This window comes from Trachurus trachurus (assembly GCF_905171665.1).
Source record: "Trachurus trachurus genome assembly, chromosome: 23".
Lineage (NCBI taxonomy): Eukaryota > Metazoa > Chordata > Actinopteri > Carangiformes > Carangidae > Trachurus > Trachurus trachurus.
In genome coordinates this window covers 17,484,435-17,493,445 of record NC_139912.1, presented here as the reverse complement: position 1 = coordinate 17,493,445, position 9,011 = coordinate 17,484,435, and positions in this window count along the sequence as shown.

Sequence of the window (9,011 nt, the reverse complement as noted above, 5' to 3'; positions counted from 1 at the left end):
ACTGTATGTTCTGACAAAATCCCCTCCATTTTGGAATTTTCAGATATTGTTTTTGTTTCATCAGGTTTAATGTAGCGTTTGTTCTCTCGGCGCCACACATTTCTAAGTTATCCAGCCATGTCTGAAGTAACTTCATAAGACCATGTCTTGAAAATGGAGCCTCTGGAGCTGGACTGCATGGGACAACTTTGAGAGTATAGTGTACATATGTGGTGCACCGTGAGTGCAGTGGCAGAAACAAGCACTGTATTTGAAAAGCAAATCAAACATGCCGATCTTTGGGGAACTCAAAAATAAACATTTTCTGGAAAGGTCACATTAAGTCACATTAAAACAGACCACAAATGTTATTGTGTTGTTGAGTTGTGATTTTACATTTTCAATTCCCAATGCACCATGTCCACTGGAGAGCACTGGTTAATCCGTACTCTTTTTTTTTCTTTTTTTTAAGTGAAACTGTTTTATGGGTGTTTCTGCTGTTTTTAATCCCTGAGTTGTGAAGAGGAGACCTGTTTAGATAATTCAGGGCAGGTAAGAACCTGTTAAACACCTGGTTCATAAGTCATCAGAGAAACAATCTCAGCTCCTAGCTCTTCACTGAATCTCTGTCCACTGGCTTTATTTAGTGTTTTTAACATTAATAACCACCAGCTCTGTTTGATTTCCTGAGCCAAGGACACCAATGGGATCCAAACTAGGAGGTGTGTGGGCTAACAATGATTTAGACAACAACTGCCATGATCCCACACTATTTCATAATGTTACCCTGTGTAATCTTTTATTATTTTGATTGAGAGACTCATCAAACCAGAAGTAAAATACTGTGTATTTATCTTCCAAAGTTATGTTTTGGCTGAGGTTTTAAATCAAAACTGAATTAATGAATGGACAGATTTAATTATAATTCAATTTACCATCACTCTTTTTCCTGGTTGACCAAAAGTGAACAACTACAGTTAAGTCAAGTTAAGTTAAGTGTGACCCCACCCAGTGCCACAATGCAGTGACACACCCTACAGTACAACAAGGTGAAGAGTTGAGCTGCTTTTCTGCTGCTGTCTACATATTTCTTATTCATTACTTAATTGAGATTTATGACATTAACATGAAGGACAGTGATAATGTCTCAGTCACCAAACAGTGTCATCATTATAACTATGACTTTAAAAAAGGGCAAAACCTACACTCTAAAAAGTGTATTTCAGCTGTAGTTGAAGAGGTGTACAGTTCTGAGTCAGTTTCATTCATATTTCTGCTTTAGTGGAGGCAATCTAAATTTGTGGAGTATATCAACTTGTTATTATGTGTTGTTCCCTCAGTACACATGTAACCTGCTATTCTCATTTGAGTGAACCTGAATCAATTAGGTTTCTCGTGACGCATCCCATATACTTATTCAAAAATATTCACTACCTTAACAAGGTAAGTATCTGAATCTTATGAGAAAAAATCTAGCATGCTGTCTGGGTAACGGCACGGTACACACTATTCACACTTAGATGTTGTAAATTTGCTTCCGTGGTTTTGCTTCATTGGGTATCAGAAAGCAAAACAGACTTTGAATTAGGTTAAAAATATACATGGTGTCTGATGTGACAAATTACAACCATGTGCACGTCCCCGAGAGGAGACAATGTGTTAAAACAAACGTCAAAACAGGACATGGAATTCAGTTGTAGACATTCCCTGCTTCACCCTCATCTGGAATTTCATGTGACGCCAATCGACATCAGCGAGGAGGGGTTCGAGATGGTGAGATCTTTTTACTCCAACTCAGTAGAAAAAATGAAGGTGAAGAAAACAAGAACACAAAACAACAAGAACACAAAATAATAATAGAAAAGATGACTACTGCAGCAGGCGATGAATCACTACAGATTATATGTATGACCCCGTCATTGTATTGTTAGCTACGTTACAAGTCGGAATTTATGGTATTTCCTCATATAATGCGGAGCCAGTCAAAGGCAAAAATCCCCCTGCAGTGACCTTTGAACTGAGCTATCTCCCCCACCACATTGATTTCTAGAACACGATGATCTGGCATTGTTGGGCTGTCACTGTGGAATGTAAACTTTCTATGGTGGTGAGTCACAAATCTTCTAACACTGCAGGTCTTATCTTATCTGCAGGAAGTACACATACAGTAGTGAGTAGAATAAAACCATAAAATAATAGTCTTCAAATGCTATTGCTTGACCCAACGTTTATTCCACAGTATTTATCTACTGTGTCTGTGACTTTTCTTGACGTAAGTCGTCTACATCAACAGAAAAGATGAACAGATGAAATATTTTGGCAAAATCTAATATCAGGGGTGTTTTGTTTTGATGTTTCAGTGTCTACAATCAAGCTCACAGCTCTGTACTTTGACCTGGAAGCTAATGTTAGCATGCTAACATGTTCACAATGACATTGCCATGTTTTACAGGTACAGCTTGATGTGTTCACCACCTTAGCTTAGATTTCCTAATTATTACAGCTCTCGGCCCAAGTCACTAGCTTGACTGGTATTTTGGTCATAAACCAAAGTAAATAGTTTTTGTTTGTTTTGTAAATTTTCATGACAATTAATGTAAAAGTTGATGAGACATTTTGTTTAAAACCACAAATGCTAGGCATATAGTGGCGTTTGAGCAAAAATCACACGATAAACAACATCAGTTAATAATAATATAGTTTTATATCATCTGTATAAAAATGGAAATATTTACAATGACTATTAATTGTGTGACTTGGGGGAGCAGGGAGAACAGTATCGACCCTTGGGGTGCACCACTAGTAAGAAAATGTTGCATTGCCAGGTTTCATGTCAAATTGATTGAAGGTTTCACGACAGGCCAACATAATATTTGTTATTCTCAAACCAAGTATAAGTAGTTTGGTAGGTGTCATTCTGTAATCTGCACAGTTGTCTACTAATTATAAAATCAAGCTGATGCAAATTTTTAAGTTTTAAGATAATTGAATGGTTCAGTTATTTACAGACGTGAAATATTAAAATGAAAACATTGTGTTTGTCTTACATTAAAGACAATAAAGGGTAAATGTGTAGGAAGAGAATGTCATCATTCTGTGTTCGGGTTAGGGTATGTTTTACATGGTCATAGAAACTGGGCTGGAGCACAGAGTTGTAGCATTTTCTTGGAAAGGGTGATGAGAGGAGCTGAGAGGTGAGCGGGAACTGTAGATACAGAATATTCAGTGTCACAGCTTTGTGCCCCCCCACAGTCCTCTCTGCAAATAAAATTGATTTATTTTCCACCACAGTAGGAGAATGAAAGCAGAGAAGATCCTTGTTTGGATTTGATCTCAGGCCCGGGTGTCTGCAGCAGGAAATCCACAGGCTGAGGGAATTTAATGCAACATGGAATTACGCAGAAATCGGCCTCACGGTGCAATATCAGGTTTTAATTCTATTTTTTTCTTACTCTCCAAGCTAATTTATAGTGATTATTTTCTCCTCATATCGTCAGAGGAAGTTTCTCTCTCCGGTCAGACTCCACTGAGCGTCAATTCAGAGGAATGCTGGAAGTTTGAATCCTTGTTGTTGTGACACACCCCTGACCCGCTGCACGGTTACACTCTTATATAATTTGCTGAGTTCTTCCAAAAAAATCTCAAGAGGTCAGAATCAAGACCACCCTCTTTGTGTGAGTGTGTTGGGGTGTGTGTGTCCTCGCCTGGCACCGCTGCCCTCTCACACCAGAATGTGGTTTCTATCACTGTGTCGCCATCTTTGCCACCGCTGGTGAGTCCCACAGCACCTTCCAGTAAAAACACGCCAAATCAAACAGCTTGGGTCTGATCCCTGACACTCAGGGAGTCTGAGGGACTGCCATGTACCTGAGAGAAGGTGACCCGAATCCTCCCCTGTACTCAGTGTGTAACACAACTGAAAGGCTCTGTATAAAAAGAAAAGAAAAAAGATACAATATACAGCAAACGTACGTAAAATGTCATAGCAATGATAACCCATTTTTTTAATATAGCTTATATATCTTGTATATCTATTATATTAGTATGTCCTCAAGAGTTGCCATATATGTTATCTTGGATGTGATTATTATCACATATGCATCCTCAGGATATATGAAGATAATTTGTATTATATAGCCTATGCAATAACCATGGTACAATTTGTATATGTGCAAAAATACGTAAAGATAAATATGTCAATATGTCATTTGTACTGTTGTTCATATATAATTTTACATGTGTTTTTTTTCTTCTAAAAACTACAATTCATATTTTTATATTATGTTTTCTTGATATACAACCTTATTTTACCAAGGGGTGCAGAATTACAGAACAGACATGAACTGAAGAAATTATGTAAAGAAATAAATGAATTAATAAATGAATAAATATAGACAATGGACAAGCAAGATAGTAATGTCTTCATAATAGTAATGAGTAATATAGGGGTATTACAGTATGAGCTCTGAAAGCTGATAGGATCCTGGAAGTCACATGGTCACAGCATGTAAAACAGTGGAACCAGTGCTTACTGTAACCACAACATATGTTGTATGTGTCAATGCTGACTGTGTGTCTGTGTATGTGAGGGTGGGCTGGTTGGTGGGCGTGCCTCAGTATGTGTGACGGTGCGTGTGACGTCCACCACATGTGACTCTTTTAATGGATGCAGGATGCTGGTCTCAGAGGAGCCACCAGCCACCAACCTGCAGCCAGAGCTTATGTAATGTTGAACCAGACACATTTCAAACACAGCACCAGTCTAGTAGGAACACTCACATGTACACACAAACACACACACACACACTCAAAATAATTTCCTGTAAATTGTAAATCCAATTCATCCCATGATATTTTCTAAAGTCACTCAGTGTTGGTGACATTTATGAGCATTTAGCTGATGCTCTCATTCTGAGAGAGCAGCGCTGCCTTTGACTCCACTCAGCTGTAATGGAGATTGAATGTTACACAACAGCCACAGCGGTGAGCGCTGGAATCCACTAAAGATATCCTTAATCACCTATGCTGTCACAACGCTCACAAGGACAATGTCTGGAGCATATTCATATTCATGACCCTCAGGAATATTATTATGTCTCTGCTTTCATTTAGTTTTGATTAGATGTGACAGTAGTCCTCCATTTCTTCTTCTTCAGGTTTTACTGTACATGTGGAGTGGGTGTTTTTTCCACAGGACAGATGATATATCATCTGTGGTTCGGGTTGTCTCCTAAGAGCTCAGGTTGCAAACACGAGAAGCTAAAATTAGCACCTGACTCACCTCACTCTTAGAGACACGACGAGGAGCTCAAATATCTGAAGCAGCTAGTGTAGAGTTAGTGAAAAAAAAGCCAAATTAAGTCAGCACCAGATCTGGGTGTCAGGTGCTTCATTCTGCAGGTATTCTAGATATGTCCAAACTGAGCAGGGGCAGGGGGGCAGAGCCAGAGTGTATACAGTATACAGTATACAGTATTGGAGCCCAGGACCTATAAATGTGACTATACTTTACTTAATATGCTGTCATATGACCTCTGTCTGCAGTACTGGCTGAAAACAGATCAATGCTGACTGGTGCACACAGTCTGACCATTAGCTGTAGTAATCAATCATTTTACATTAACAACAAATGTTTTATGTGAAATGAAATGTGACTGTTGTGATGAAAAGTCCACAGAGAATTATCACCAAAGAGCCCATGGTGTTTCTGTGCAGCAGGTTATCATGCTGTTGCTAGGCAAAACATGAAAGGTGTGGTGCTGTATAAAAACCCTGCCCTTAAAGGACAATTCCAGGCAATTTCAACCTGGGGCTCTAGTTTCCTAATATTTTAGTTCTAAAGGAAGGAATCCAAAGATTGTCTTTTTTTAATGTCTCCTGTCCTGCAGTAGTTCCCTCTGTCCCTGCATCACCACAGCAGCGTATAATGGGAGCAGACCGATCTTACGCTGTTTAGGCTGTTTACATCCCACAAAACCGCTTTTTTTCCCCCACAGAAAACGTCAGATGCCTATTCAAACATACACCAAGGGGTTTGTTTTCTTCAAGAAAGCGGACATGTTTGTAAACAGAGCTGTAATACAAAGTCTCGCAAAGTCATGCGTGAGAGTCAAGTTGATGTGCTCTGTATATTTACAGGCAGAACAAACAACATTCAGACTTAGTCTCACTGCTACGAAGACGTTGTGGCTCTGAGTTGATATTCCTTTGTTGAAAAAACAAACGGGAGCTTCAGACGACCTGTAAACATAGTTAGCCGTCAACTTGACTCTCACGCGAGACTTCGCAAGTTCGCACGAGACTTTGTATTAGCTCTGTTTACAAACATGTCCGCTTGCTTGAAGTAAACAAACCCCATGGTGTATGTTTGAAGCAATCTGACATTGTCTGTGGGAAAAAAAAACGGTTTTGTGGGATGTAAACAGCCTAAACAGTGTAAGATCGGTCTGCTTCCATTATACTCTGCTGTGGCGATGCAGGGACAGAGATGGATAGAACTACTGCAGAACAGGAGCCATTAAAAAGAAAATCATCAGAATCCTTCTTTTAGACCTAAATAATATAAAAAAATTAAAAAAATATTAGGAAACGAGAGCCCCAGGTTGAATTTGCCCGGAATTGTCCTTTAAGTCCACGTCAGGAGGAGGTTGCAGTGGATGTATGAATATGACACAAGACAGCGGTGTTTGATTCCCTTACAGCATTTTACATTCCATCCATGATTGTTACAATATTGTAACCATGACAACAAAGATCGTCTAAGGTCAAGGAAATACCATAGATAACCCGGTACACACTTCCTGTCTCCTAAGTGGGTGTGGTTGTGATTGCTTACAACACAATAGATTTGCTGCCCACTTTTATCTGATAGCTTCATATCAGATCGACCATGGGAGACAGGTCGTGAAGAAAGCTGTTTTTCTTCTGATCAGTCTCCATTTTTACGTCAGAATTTTCAGACATAGCATGAATGATGAATAAGAGGTCCCAGATCTATTTTCGGGCTCAGATATAGTGCAACATCTCCTTTCTGAACTGACTCTGGAAGCACCCCTTTCTCTTAAACCTCACCAAGCCATGACCATTAGTGTTGTGATTCATTCTCACAGCTGTCACCAGACTATAGGTTGTAACAGACGCACTGTGCTTCGTGCTTCACTCACTGTTTATTTATGCCGCTCGTTCACTGTCCACCATACTCGTTTGGCAACATGAATCAGGCCAATCTGAGTTCGCCTTAAGAGTTTTTCAGAGAAAACCATCTGTGTGGTTGCTTTGACTGAAAATCTCTGTGGATTGGCGCTACTGAGGATTTTTCCCACACAGATAGTAAGTTATTAACAGTGACCGTATTCCTGGAATTTACCGCACTGTACAGAACAGTACAGTTAATCCTCATAAAAAGCAGATGGGGTGAGGGAAGGGGGTTGGGGGGGGAAAAAAGGGGAGGGGGAAGAAGAGGGAGAAGAGAGGGAATTTAGTGAAGGGAGAAAGAAGAGGGATGAACGTCCGGCCGAGAAGAAAATAGAAGAGATGGGGGAATCATGAAAAATTCAAAGAGAAGAAGAAGAGGAACAGAAGTGCAGGAGTAAAGGTGGGTTGTACAGACGTCTTCATTAGGTCGGTGCTTTCATTCAGTGTCTTGTGAACTCTTAGTAAGTTCTGCATGTGAATGTCTTCCTGACATCACCGGCTCTTTACACCATGTAGGAAAAGCCATTATTCTTTTATAGCTACTGATGATTAAGCTTAAACAGCTGCAGTCACAATGTGCTTTGTTTGTACACTGAGTCACACTTGGGTTGAACACATCCTGCATCCTGTGTTGTGCTTGTCTTAAGCAGGTCATTGTGGCCGGTGAATATAGTTTCTCAGTCGCACACCTGCACCTGCACCTGCACCTCCCATCTGCCGCTGCAAACACAGCACATCAACAAACACCAGAGGGAATGACAGTGAATTGCATCCTTGAGACTTTGTTACTGGGGATATCATTAGGCTGACTGGCACATGGCTGATTGGGTGATAAATGTGTGCTACAGACAGCTATATATAGAAATACCCAAGGTTGGATGGGCATGTGTTAAAGATGCCCTGAGTGTGAAAAGAGCACTACCAGCACAGCCAGGTCAAAGGAGGATACAGCAGGTTATCATCCAGAGGTCGGCGCTCAAGGTGTTGTGTAATCAGATTTACAACAGAACCAGAATGTGACCTGGATCCTGATCTGGTGATGCTGCTCTCTCTCTCTCTCTCTCTCTCTCTCTCTCTCTCTCTCTCTCTCTCTCTCTCTCTCTCTCTCTCTCTCTCAGAAATCAATAACAAACTCACACCTGCAGCCTCAGCTGTTCATCTCAATCCCTTTTATAACCTCTGCCACACAGTTCACCTTTGCGTTCAAGCTCATTTCCTGAAAAGCTGAAACAAGAATATATTAAACGGACACGAACTGACATAAACGTCCTCTGTTCAGTGGTCAGTCCAGACTCCTGATTGTATACACCTCAGGGGAGTCATGTAAACAGCACATAGGCTACAATAACACATTATGAGATTTCATCCAATTCAATTTGTCAAACTGGTGTGATCTCTTTACTTGGATGTGCTATATTCCAGTGAAAACTGTGTGCACATCACTACTTCATTTGTAGGCAGGGTTAATGTACTGCACATCAGCCATCTGTGTTTTAACATTATTATTTACATGAAGAGAGTAGAGAGCTGAACCCATGGGCCTGAAGGGCACAAATGTAATACAAGGTAGGAAATGAAACTTTAGGCACTTATTGGTGTCTTCTCACTGTGAGAAAGTTTTCTCTACGACCTTTGGACCCTACTGCATACAATATCAACATGTAGCATATAACTGACAACATAATGTCTAGTATAAATTCACGTAAACGTATATCTTTGTACATATGGTATTGTGTATATATCTCAGATATCTAAATTCCGAAAAAATATATGTAAGTTGAATGATGAAAGTGGTGTGGAAAGGTTGTTTTTTTTTGCTTTTTTGAGTGAAAGAGTTC